Here is a 13,042-nt window from a genome sequence, read left to right on the forward strand (position 1 = left end):
CCTATTTGCTGTTGTTTTTTTCATATTCTTCTATTTGCAAGAGGTTATTAATAAAACAGGTTCTCTTTCTGGTTTCTCTTTTTGGACGCACTCTCTACAGCTTATCACATCCAAAATGGCGGATGTCAAGTACAAAACCTCGACAGAAACAATCAGCAAGAATTTTAGCATCAGTCCAAAATAAAACTGTCCAACTACAGAGTTTTAAAATCCAACTAAACTATGAACAGAGATCTTTTACAAATAGGCTATTGATGAGATGACAGTGGTAACAAAAACGTACACATCCGCGCACACAGACAAAATGGCGGGAGAGCGTTTAACGGTCGACCTCATGAGTCCGTTACCGTGAACTATGGAGCGGCAGATTTGTGCTGGAACTGAGCTGCACACAGCTGATGTTAGCCAGGAAACATTACACACTGCTAACGTTACCTTCACACGGAGCTCCACACGGAGACGATCAGCGTCAGGCACAAACACCAAGTTCAGAAAAGAGGAACTTTGAGCAGGAAGGAAAGAGTCAGAGAGGCGTTTGAGGACACGTTTACAACCACGAACATCAGAATCTGTCTGTGCTGCATTCAAGTGCAAGTTGGAAACTCACTAATCTCTGTCATGTTGTCCAAAGATGATTTATTTCTGCTGGTTTTCTTGTTTGAAACACAAACATGTGTCAGCACTTTGTTGTTCTTCACCCTGCAGCATTTGAATATTTCAGGAGTAAACTGATCATAAATTCATGAAGTCATGAATGAAAGTGCAGACTGAGAGTGGATCACATGATGTTTGAGGTGTGTCATGTGACATGTTCAGTATTGTCACACATGTCTAGATTGTCCCTGATATCATAACTGCTCAAACACTGATGATTATATTTGAAGAATTATTCCTGATGGCAGCAAAGTTTGAATGGAGCTCTCTGTCTGTGCTGATTTGTCGCCCTCTGGAGGTCAAAGCACAAACTGCATGATGTCACTGTAACCACCACAGAGACAGGAAGTGATTTTAAATGATGAAATATGTCAGTGATGCTGATAGTGTGTTCATCACAGACGTTCAGGCTTCGTGTTGACATGAATCAAAGTTAATGTCATTATGGACCAAGGACAGTACTCTGGGTCTCCTGCAGAACAACTCGAGCTGTGATACCTGAATGAAGAGCCTCTGCTGCTTTAAAGAAGGAGGCTCGAGGCAGCGGTGAGGTGCAGACCAACCAGCTTTTATTCAGCAACTTTAACAGAAGGATCAGAAAAATAAAACTATACAGCACAGTGATGCTGACTGAAGCCACAGCATTAAACTAAACAAGCATCTTTTTTTAATTTTATTTTATTTAACCTTTATTTAACCAGGAATATCCCGTTGAGATCAAAGACCTCTTTTTCAAGGGAGTCCTGGCCAAGAGGCAGCACATTTCAAGACAAATACATACGAACAAACAAAGTTAAAATTACACAAAACAATTACACATTATTGAGGCAGCCTGTAGGCCTTTGAGTTTAGTTTTAAAAACATTTAAAGACAACAATTCAGTTAGTTTCCAGTCTTTCTGTAACATGTTCCATGAAAAAGGCGCAGAGTGGACAAAGGCTTTCTTACCCAGCTCTGTGCGGACAAGGGGAACAGACAACAGCAGCTAATCATTTGAGCGCAAGGAGTAAGAACCACTATTTGTCCTTGTGACCAAAGTACAAATATAAGGAGGCAGCAATCCAAGCATAGCTTTGTAAATAAAAGTGTACCAATGCCCCTGTCTTCTAATGGCCAAAAATTTTACTCTTAAGTACAAATCACAGTGATGGGTCAGGTATTTACAATTGGTAATAAACCTCAAGGAAGCATGATACATCGTGTCCAACATTAGAAGACATGAAGAAGAAGCGTTCATATACAGAATGTCACCATAATCTAACACAGATAAAAAGGTTGCAGTGACAAGACGTTTTTTTACTGCAAAAGAAAAGCACTGTTTATTACGGAAGAAAAAACGAAGTTTAAGTCTCAGTTTCTTTACTAGTCTCTCTATATGTGGTTTAAAGGTGAAGGAGTCATCAATCCAGACACCAAGGTATTTATATTCATGAACTATCTCTATGACATTTCCTTCAAGGGTGGACACCACTGGAATAGGCTCCGGGACCTTCTTTGACTTCCCTCCCCATCTCCAGCTGCCTCCCTCTTCCCGCTCCTCCACAACCACCCACACATGCAGGGCCTTGGAGTGGGGGTATGTCACCAGGGTGCAGAGGAGGCTACCCCCCCCCCCCCCCCCCCCCTGTCCCCTTCTGGCTGCCTCTGCCTCAATTTTATCCCACAACTTAGACATTCACATTATTCACACTCTCATTACACATACATATAGGATCTTGGGGGTGGGCACAATCACGGAGTCCAAATCACCATCAGGGTGTACACCTCACCCCTGACGTCGTTGCCCACCTCTCAATTTTAAATACACTTAGTCATTGAGGGTTAGCAGGAGGGACTATGCGCTTACCTGCTGCTCTCTGGCAGGTAGCTCCATGCCCTCCTGGGTTTTAATTGCACCTTAGAACACATATGCATCAACACTACAATGAGCGGGTGGAGGGAGGTTTGGAGTCTTCTCCCACCCCCATTCTCTGCGGCCTGCTGGAGCGGGAGGGCTAGTAGGAGGAGTTGGCCGTCCGACTGCGGTCTGGGGTGTGGGGCCTCCCTGCTGCTGCGGAGTCGGGGTGGTCTGCCTCTCCCCACCGCAGGGAAAAGGGTAACACCACCTGGGTCTGGGTGCAATTCCCCCCTCCAGGGGCAAGGGTACCTAGACCCGGTTTGTAGAGTACGCTTGGGGAGTGTGATTGTGTGTACAGCGTCTCTTTATGTCTGTCTCCACGTTGGTTGAGTGTGGAGTGAGTGCATATGAGAGCATGAGGGTGGGAATGGATGTTTGTGTCTGTGTGTGCCTGTATGTCTGTGTCTATATGTCAGGTTGGGTATCAGACGCCACCTCTCTGGGGACACCTCAGGCCCTCCAAGGTTTGGAGGCCTATCTCCACCCACCACCACTTCCCCTGCCGGTGGCGGACTCCCTCAGGTGTCGGTGTGTTGGTGGTTCTTTGTGTCTGGGGGTGGGCGTCCGGGTACACACCGGCTCACTCCTTGGCGGCCGCTTGTCGGGGCCTGGGGCCTGGGGCTCGCTCGGGCCCCTTTGGAGGTGGGGTGCCCCCGGCCTCTCGGCCTAGGGCTCGGTCACTCAGGCGCAGCTGGGGGCCGGCGGAGCTCACGGGCGCGTCACTGCAACCCCCCCTGGCTTCTGCTCCGCGGCTGCTGAGTGAGCCCTCATCTGGGACTCTCCTCAGCTCTTACTGCAACAGTGGCGCGGCTGCCCCTCTGTTGGTCTTCCATGGTCTCTTGTGTTCTGGGGGCCTCTGGATGTCTGGAGTTTTGATCTCCTCCATACCCGCTTCACACCCTGGAGGACGGGGCTGTGGCCCCCCCACACTCCCTAGCAGATCATTACATGGAGAAACCTTTGGAATGCAAGCATGCTGATCCACACAGGTATGCACACATGGGTATTCACAGACGCGGACTAAAGCTTTCTTGGCTGCTGCCTCAAAGCACACTGTGCGCTGTCTATCTTGCGTGCTGCACAATATCGTTTATTACTTAGTAAATACTGATACCTATGACTAGCTAGTTTATTGTGATGGTGCTTTGTTTTCTCTATTATTATGTTGCTCTTTGTTGTTTGCTGTCTCCTCTGTTTGTTTGTTTGTTTGTTTGTTTGTTTGTTTGTTTGTTTTTTCTCCATACAGGTGACCCAGGAGTTTGTTTTTTTTGTTTTTTTTTTTTTTGTCTCTCTTCCCCCCCCTTCTCACCGTCTCTTCTCCCCTTGGGTTTTCTTTCTTTCTCTCCCCCTCTCTCTCTCATTCATTCCCCCTGTCCTATTTATTAAAAAAAAAAAAAAAAAAAAAAAAAAAATGACAAAGGATGAACTGAAGCTCTGCCATCACGTAATGTCGCATACTGCTGTTTCTGATGTCATTTTAAAAAAAAAGAAAAAAAAAAAAAAAAAAAAAAAAGGAAACTCACTAATCTCTGTCATGTTGTCCAAAGATGATTTATTTCTGCTGGTTTTCCTGTTTGAAACACAAACATGTGTCAGCACTTTGTTGTTCTTCACCCTGCAGCATTTGAATATTTCAGGAGTAAACTGATCATAAATTCATGAAGTCATGAATGAAAGTGCAGACTGAGAGTGGATCACATGATGTTTGAGGTGTGTCATGTGACATGTTCAGTATTGTCACACATGTCTAGATTGTCCCTGATATCATAACTGCTCAAACACTGATGATTATATTTGAAGAATTATTCCTGATGGCAGCAAAGTTTGAATGGAGCTCTCTGTCTGTGCTGATTTGTCGCCCTCTGGAGGTCAACGCACAAACTGCACGATGTCACTGTAACCACCACAGTGACAGGAAGTGATTTTAAATGATGAAATATGTCAGTGATGCTGATAGTGTGTTCATCACAGACGTTCAGGCTTCGTGTTGACATGAATCAAAGTTAATGTCATTATGGACCAAGGACAGTACTCTGGGTCTCCTGCAGAACAACTCGAGCTGTGATACCTGAATGAAGAGCCTCTGCTGCTTTAAAGAAGGAGGCTCGAGGCAGCGGTGAGGTGCAGACCAACCAGCTTTTATTCAGCAACTTTAACAGAAGGATCAGAAAAATAAAACTATACAGCACAGTGATGCTGACTGAAGCCACAGCATTAAACTAAACAAGCATCTTTTTTTAATTTTATTTTATTTAACCTTTATTTAACCAGGAATATCCCGTTGAGATCAAAGACCTCTTTTTCAAGGGAGTCCTGGCCAAGAGGCAGCACATTTCAAGACAAATACATACGAACAAACAAAGTTAAAATTACACAAAACAATTACACATTATTGAGGCAGCCTGTAGGCCTTTGAGTTTAGTTTTAAAAACATTTAAAGACAACAATTCAGTTAGTTTCCAGTCTTTCTGTAACATGTTCCATGAAAAAGGCGCAGAGTGGACAAAGGCTTTCTTACCCAGCTCTGTGCGGACAAGGGGAACAGACAACAGCAGCTAATCATTTGAGCGCAAGGAGTAAGAACCACTATTTGTCCTTGTGACCAAAGTACAAATATAAGGAGGCAGCAATCCAAGCATAGCTTTGTAAATAAAAGTGTACCAATGCCCCTGTCTTCTAATGGCCAAAAATTTTACTCTTAAGTACAAATCACAGTGATGGGTCAGGTATTTACAATTGGTAATAAACCTCAAGGAAGCATGATACATCGTGTCCAACATTAGAAGACATGAAGAAGAAGCGTTCATATACAGAATGTCACCATAATCTAACACAGATAAAAAGGTTGCAGTGACAAGACGTTTTTTTACTGCAAAAGAAAAGCACTGTTTATTACGGAAGAAAAAACGAAGTTTAAGTCTCAGTTTCTTTACTAGTCTCTCTATATGTGGTTTAAAGGTGAAGGAGTCATCAATCCAGACACCAAGGTATTTATATTCATGAACTATCTCTATGACATTTCCTTCAAGGGTGGACACCACTGGAATAGGCTCCGGGACCTTCTTTGACTTGGAAAACAACATTAGCTTAGTCTTGTCAGCATTGAGAACTAATTTTAGCTGAATAAGTGAATGCTGGAAAGCAACAAAGGCTTTCTGTAAAGTTTCAATGGCCTGAGCAAGAGATGATCCATAACAGTAAATAACTGTGTCGTCAGCATAAAAATGCAAATTTGTGTCTGAGACATTTTGACCCAAGTCATTGATATATAAAAGGAACAGAAGGGGACCCAAAACTGAGCCCTGTGGCACCCCCTTGTGGACAGCAACAAATTTAGAACAAAGACCTTCAAGTTTAATGCACTGGGTTCTATTTTTCAGATAATTTGAGAACCACGCTAATGCATGTTCTGACAATCCAAGGCTGAGCAGTCTGTTTTTTAGGACTGCATGATCAACAGTGTCAAAAGCTGATCATCTTTAACAACATCTAATAAATAATGACAACTATTTAATCCTGTATTTCCTACAATAAAGCCTGTTCAGATATTTGTTGCTGATGGAAATGTAAAAGGCTCCCAGGAACCAAAGGACAAAAACAGAGGCAACAGTCACAGCTGCAAAGGATCCCCTAACACATAAACTGGTTCGAAGATATTTTCTAGCTCTGCAGAGGAGCTTGATTGCACGGACAGTAAAAAGTGGATTCAATAACAGCAGCGAGCGCTGAGTGATATAACCCTATCCCTGAAACATTCTCTAGTGTAAATCCTGACTAGTTCATTAACTACAGATCAGTTTCAGTGAACATTATTCACAGAGGGATCTGAGTTCCTTATACCAGACTCTACAGAAACTGTAACACTGTACAGCTCTGCGACTCAACAATATGACAACAATGTAACACACACTAGAATCATCAAATAAAGCCCCACTAACCACTAGAACTAGAACTAACTAACTAGCACTGGACACTTGCATATTAGAGATTTCTACCACCATAGGAGGCGAGATATCATCCTTGAACCAGAGCATCCAGCCCTCAATTTCGGACATAAAAAGCGACGTGGCCAGGCATGATAACACTTTGACTGAACTGCAGGACTGTGCCTCGAACCACTCTGACACCATCGCCACTCTCCAGGCCACTGTGGAGCGTTTGTCTGCGGAGGTAAAGAAGTTAGATGAGAGATGTGGAGCTCTTGAGGCACTCCAGGAGGAATAATTTAAGAACTGCAGGAATACCAGAAGGCACAGAGGGACCCAAGATGACTGAGTTGGTTCACACCTGTTGGCGGAGGCGCTATCTCTCGAGGAGAAGCCACTCATCGATCGAGCACATAGAGTGAATCGCCAGCGTCCCAAACAAAGTCATCTTCCTCGGCCCATCATCTTGAGATTGCACTACTACCACATTGGTGAGGAAATTCTGCTGAAAGCTGCAGAGAACAAGAACCTGATGTATAAGGGTTTTTAAAATAAACATCCTCCCAGATTTCCCTCCCTCTGTTGGAAACGCAGAGCCGCATTTGCAAATATGAGAGGAAGACTACGTGGGATGACCGGCGTCAGGTACAGACTGCTATACCCTGCAAAGCTGTTAGTGACCCATGGTGATGTGAGGAAAAGCTTTACCCATCCCAAAGAGACCGTAGACTACGCGGAGAAGCACCTCTCCCACCCACCTTCAAATGTATTAAAAGCAAGGATATATCTATATGTCTAACGCTGACACAGCACTGTGTTTCTTCTTTTCCCTTTATATTCCATGTAAAGGTGAATATGGAGCGTTTATGGAGCTCGTTTATTGACCAGCTGTCAGTTAGAAGGTAAGAGTTACTAGGTTAACAGAGGTTAGCAGTAACAGTACGGGGAAGTATATTGTGTTGTTCTTTTGTTGGTTTTTATTTTATCCTACTTTACTTTGTTATTTTGATTTTACCTGTTGTGAGTGCTTCCCGTAATTCTCCTTTTTCTTGCGCCGCTGCGGCCAGAGTTCACAACATTACATATTTTTGTATCTATAAACAGGAAGCTGACACTCTCCAGACTTTATCAAAGGTGTGAGCGTCACAGCAGAGGCCTTTGTGTCAACGTAGCTGAAGACAAAACACAGAAACACATGAAGGAGATTTTCCTGGCCTGGATTTTATACAAATATTCTGCAGTACATCAAAAATGAAAGAAAACCATTAGTCAACATATGAACATCACCTCTGAAGTTACAGAGCTTTGATTGGAGACACAGCTGAGCGTTTTGCATTTTGCATAATTAATTACATAATTAATTATGTAACCATAATTAAATGGTTACATCATCTTTAAATTCCCCAGAGATCAGGAAAAGGGCCTGAGGGTGCTGTGTTTGGAGTCTGCTGGTTACAGTGTGCAGGACCTCACAGGCTGCTGCAGCGTTAGCAGAGGGCGGGACATACACAGCTATCATAATCACGTGTGTAAACTCTCGTGGTAGATAGTACGGTCTCATGCTAACCGCTAGCAGCTCAATGTCCTTACAGCATAGCGTCTCTTTGATAGAGAAATGCCCAGAGTTACACCATCTATCGTTCACAAACACAGCCAGACCCCCTCCTCCCTTCTTACCACTCTCCGCTGTTCTGTCATAAGAGGCTCAGCAGCTAAAGCAGCACACCTGGGTCTCCCAGCCTATTAAAAGCAGCCCTTTGCTTCACCTGCTTCACTAAACATTATTATTTTAAGCAGAGTGGTGTGATTTATGTAGGCATTGCTGTGTGACAGGATGACTTTTCTTGCACACCCACCAAATGAGGGCGCACATGCTTCCACGCCCACTGGTGACTGCACACATCCTTTCAAGGAAGCATTTCATTCATCCCTAACAAATGGAACAAAACACTGTGCAGCGTGTTCAGGTTTGAACGTGGCCCTGGCCTCTCTCTGCATCCACCTGGCACATGCAACACACATCCACTCCCTGCTGAACTGCTTGTATTTGATGTGTTGAAGTTTTGGTAAAGTTTGAATAAATTCCACTTTATTTATAGGAACATTTCATCTGTGGACTCCTGCTTCCCCTCTCCTTGAGCCAGTTTGTGACGGGAACATGACATAAGAAAAGTAATTTATCCCTTTTTGATTCTGTGTATCTGGCGCTCATCCAGTGAGTTCACACTTGGCAGAAACAGACTGAATTTGTCTGGAGAACTTTGGCTTCAGCCAAGTTAGATAAACACACTGTGTCTCTGTCAAAACAGCAGTGTAGTTGTGGCACCCCTGTGAGGGAATGACCACATGAATATTATTTTGTGTAAAACACTCATGTAACGGGACATTTTTCATTGCTATATGTATTTATTTTCAGTTTCTTTAAGAGGATAGAAAATCCATGTAACAGGGATTCATTTTATGTTAGAAAGCAGTGAGGGCGGAACTTTGGTGCTTGCTCCGGGGTTTCGGGGAGCAGTAAGTGGAGCCCACCTTCCGCTGCTTCCTCAGACACGTTCTGGAGGAAAGCAGAGACGCATCGTGTCTTCCTTACTCTGCTCTTCACCTGCTTTTACAGGTCGGTACACGGTGCTCGCACCGAAAATGTTGTTTATTGTCACCATGGTTACCCACGTTAATGTGAATGGGAGAGTTAAGGCGGTCCGCCAAAGTTATTTATATGTAAACACGGGAGAAAACCAGAGGAGTGTCCCGCGCGACCGCACCGCGAGCCCGCTCGTTAGGTGGAGCGCTCGTGAAGCAGAGTCAGTGCGCTCCTATGCTCTGTGCAAACGTGTTGTAATGCTCCAATCAAATCAGTTCTGTGAGATGTGAATGTTAATAGTTCTGTTAAAGTGACTGAGTAGATTAGCTAGTGTAACACAAGCACTCTGAGCAACTCTGTGTAGCTAACAGAGGCATTCATGGGTTGATTCAACAAGCTGTGTTTCATGATGCACTAAATAGTGATTTTGCCAGTAAATTACTGGAGGGAACAAATGTAATGTATTTACCAATGCTGTTATTGAATAGAACTGTTTAGCCAGTAAGACACTGCAGAAGACAATGTGATGTGTTTATTGATATGATAAAAGGATGTAGCTGTTATGGAAAGAAGTGTGAACTTGAGAAACTGAACCAGTTAAAAAGAGTATATTTCACTGATGTTGTGAAATAAGTAAATGTAATTGATGTGAATGAGGAACCAGCTGAACAGTATATTGAAAGCTCATGTTTAGTGTTTTATAGCATTTATTTGTGTGAAATAAATCAGACTCAGACACGTTCTGGAGGAAAGCAGAGACGCATCGTGTCTTCCTTACTCTGCTCTTCACCTGCTTTTACAGGTAACATATTTGTCATCGAGGTCTTCATCCTTGGGACCCGTAACATAGTAACTTCTTCATTGTTATACTTCTATAGTTTTCCCATTTTGTGAGCTGTGGATGTGGAAAGTGTCTCAGTGACACATCCACATGAAAACGGCGTTACCTTCGTTCATTTGCACGTCAAATGAACGAGCTGTTTGGACTTTAACGTCACAGCTGATGCTTCGATACTCGAACTCAAGAGTTCAGCTTCCACTCAGAGGTACAAGTACACACAGCAAAGATAAACGTGTACACAAGGTGGAACCCACAAGTGCACAGCTCCGACCAGAGATGGGCAGTAATCCGATTACTTTTTTCAAAAAACGAGTAAAGTGAGGGATTACTATTGCAAAAAAGGTAATTAGATTACTGTTACTTTCCCGTAAGCACGCTGCGTTACTGCGTTACTAAAACCGCAGCTGTGTGCAGATGAACAATGGATAATCTATCGAGTGTGGAGAGAGTGTGAGCGTGCAGCGTTTAAAGCGTGGAAGCACTGACCTTACTTTGAGTTTGACTCTGTAAAAAGTGACAAAAACATTAGCGTCCGCTGTTCACTGCGTGGGAAGACAACATGCTCACTCACTATGTGTTAATGGGCATGCTTATTTATAACTTTGATAAAATGTCATAAAAATAATTCCATGCCAGCTCACCATTGGTGATCAGGTAGTTTCTGTTCCAGTTCCAGTCCCATAAATCATGAAGCTTGCTGCCAGAAAAGCTTCAAATCTCCTTTGAAAGCTGTTTGTGGTCTTGATTGTGGGAGCTTCAGTTGTCTGACTCCAGCTGCCACACAGTGCTCACTGATATCATTTGCAAAAACCCCAGTGTGACAATATTTATCAGTGAAGCAGAAATCAGGAAGTGACGACTTTTCTTTGAACATTTGCTGAGGCTAAGCTGTGCTTTCTACCACAGTTGGGAATTTCCTGGTTTACAACAAATTATTGTGTCAACACCGCATAAGATTTCAAACTACAGGAAAATCACTGGAGTTATAAGAGGCAGACAACGACACACACACACCACATGCATGCTGTTGCTATTTATTGTGGATTAACCTGTCAAGGGCCAGAACAAAATAATTCTGCCTCAAATACAGGAAATCATAGCTTTCCTGTATTTCCTCCATTGTTGGCATGCTGGTTAGTGCTGTTGCTCCACAGTAAGAAGGTCCTGGGCTAAATTATCCATGAATGTAAACGGCTGTGTGTTTCTATCTGATAGACTGGTGAGCTGTCCAGGGTGTACCCTGCCTGGTAACCTATCACTTCAGGGTTATTTCCCAGCCCTGCTGCAACCAGGATAGAGATAGGAGGATGGTAGTTGTTGTAGACCCATTCAATTTCAATTGAAGGATTAAAATGTTCCAGGAGCTCAACTTACTCCATCTGAACATGTTTCAATCGTGTTTTATGAACACAACATGCAGCTTTACTGAATATGAAAAGGTTGTGTTGATTTAACTCAGTTGTTTAAGTTTCTGCCAAAGCAAAACCTTTGTGTGCAACCAGTGTCCACTATTGAATCAAGTCAATCCAACATGTTTTTGTCAGTGCAAAAGGAGTTACGGTGCCTGTATTCCTGCACAATATTGTCCCGGGAGGGAGGAAAACTTTCTGGTGAAGTTTTGGTTGATTTTTGGGTTTTGCTTGACACTAGGTTGATTTTATCAGTGAGGTTTGGATTGTTTTCTTTCTCTAAGAGAGAGAAAGATGGTTTTATGCTTGGACATGTTTGCAATGGGCCCCAGTATTTGTTACTTTATTAGTATTTTATTGGTTGCGTTTGTTTGTGCTTTTGTTACAGTGCACTGAGATAAGAACATCTGAGAGGTGTGATCCACCGCTGGTGATATTTTGGTATTTTGTGAGTTCCCGATTTAACAAATCAGCTCTTTAATCCAGACCTGAGAGGTTGAACTTTAAAGCGCTATAAAATATTCTTACTGGAAACAGTGGCAAAGTGTTTTTCTCCATGATTATAATGGGCTTGGGAGAAATTCACTTATATGTGACATTGATCACATGAGAAGTCCTGAGTCCGATGCATGTGACATTGGTCTTGGGGCAGTGTTGATGAAAAAGGATGACAAGGGTCGTGAGTACGTTGTGGCTTTTGCTAGTCGCTCCCTTCACAAAGCTGAACTCCCCTACTGCACTTCAGAGAAGGAGTGCCTCGCTGTGATATGGGCTCTGGAACACTTCCGCCCATATGTTGAAGGTGTTCATGTTACTATCTTCACTGACCACAACAGTCTCAGGTGGCTCATGTCTCGTCAAAACCCAACGGGCCGACTCGCCCGCTGGTCACTTCGTTTGCAGGACTTTGATTTCACAATAGTGCACAAACCTGGTGCACAGAACAAAGTTCCCGACGCACTGTCACGCAACCCTTTGCCTCTGACCTGTGACAGGCCGACTGATCTTTTACCAGATCATGCTGTCATGGGCAGCCTGGACATTCGTACTCTGCCCCCCGTCATTCTGGCTGACCGTTCACAATTCAGACAGCTGCAGTTAGACGATCATGTCACAGGTCCACTCCTCAGAGACATTGAAGCAGACTCTCTGAACAGCTCGGACAATGCCACCTTGTTACAGTATGTTGTGTATGACTCTCTTTTGTATCACAGAGAACCCAAGTCCACATGTGCTTTGCACCCTTTGAAAGAGCTGAAACTGTTTGCCCCTACTTCCATGAAAGGCACCTTGCTGGACTATTACCATGACCACCCCACAGCAGGTCACTTGGGTGTTTCTAAGACATTGGCTAGACTGCGTTTTAGGTTTTTCTGGCCCAAAATGGCAGCTGATGTGAAACGCTATGTGATTTCATGCTCAGTGTGCCAACTCACCAAGCCAAGTCAGAAAAAAGCAGCCGGTCTTTTGGTTCCCATTGTCCCCCAGAAACCCTGGGAGTATGTGGGTGTGGATTTTGTTGGGCCACTTCCCCGCACCCCCACTGGTAATGCTTATTTGATTGTGTTTGTTGACTATTTGACTAAATGGGTTGAAGCCAGTGCTGTCAAAGAAGCTACATCTCAGGTAGCAGCTGGTAAATTCGTCACTGACATTTTTGCTAGGCATGGTACACCCACTTACCTCATTTCTGACAGAGGGTCTCCTTTTGTGAGTGAGCTTTTTGAACAT

Source organism: Mchenga conophoros, linkage group LG3 (genome assembly GCF_057382185.1).
Source record: "Mchenga conophoros isolate Kocher_MC1m ecotype Shallow Benthic linkage group LG3, M_conophoros_male_GT1.1, whole genome shotgun sequence".
In the NCBI taxonomy this organism is placed as follows: Eukaryota; Metazoa; Chordata; class Actinopteri; order Cichliformes; family Cichlidae; genus Mchenga; species Mchenga conophoros.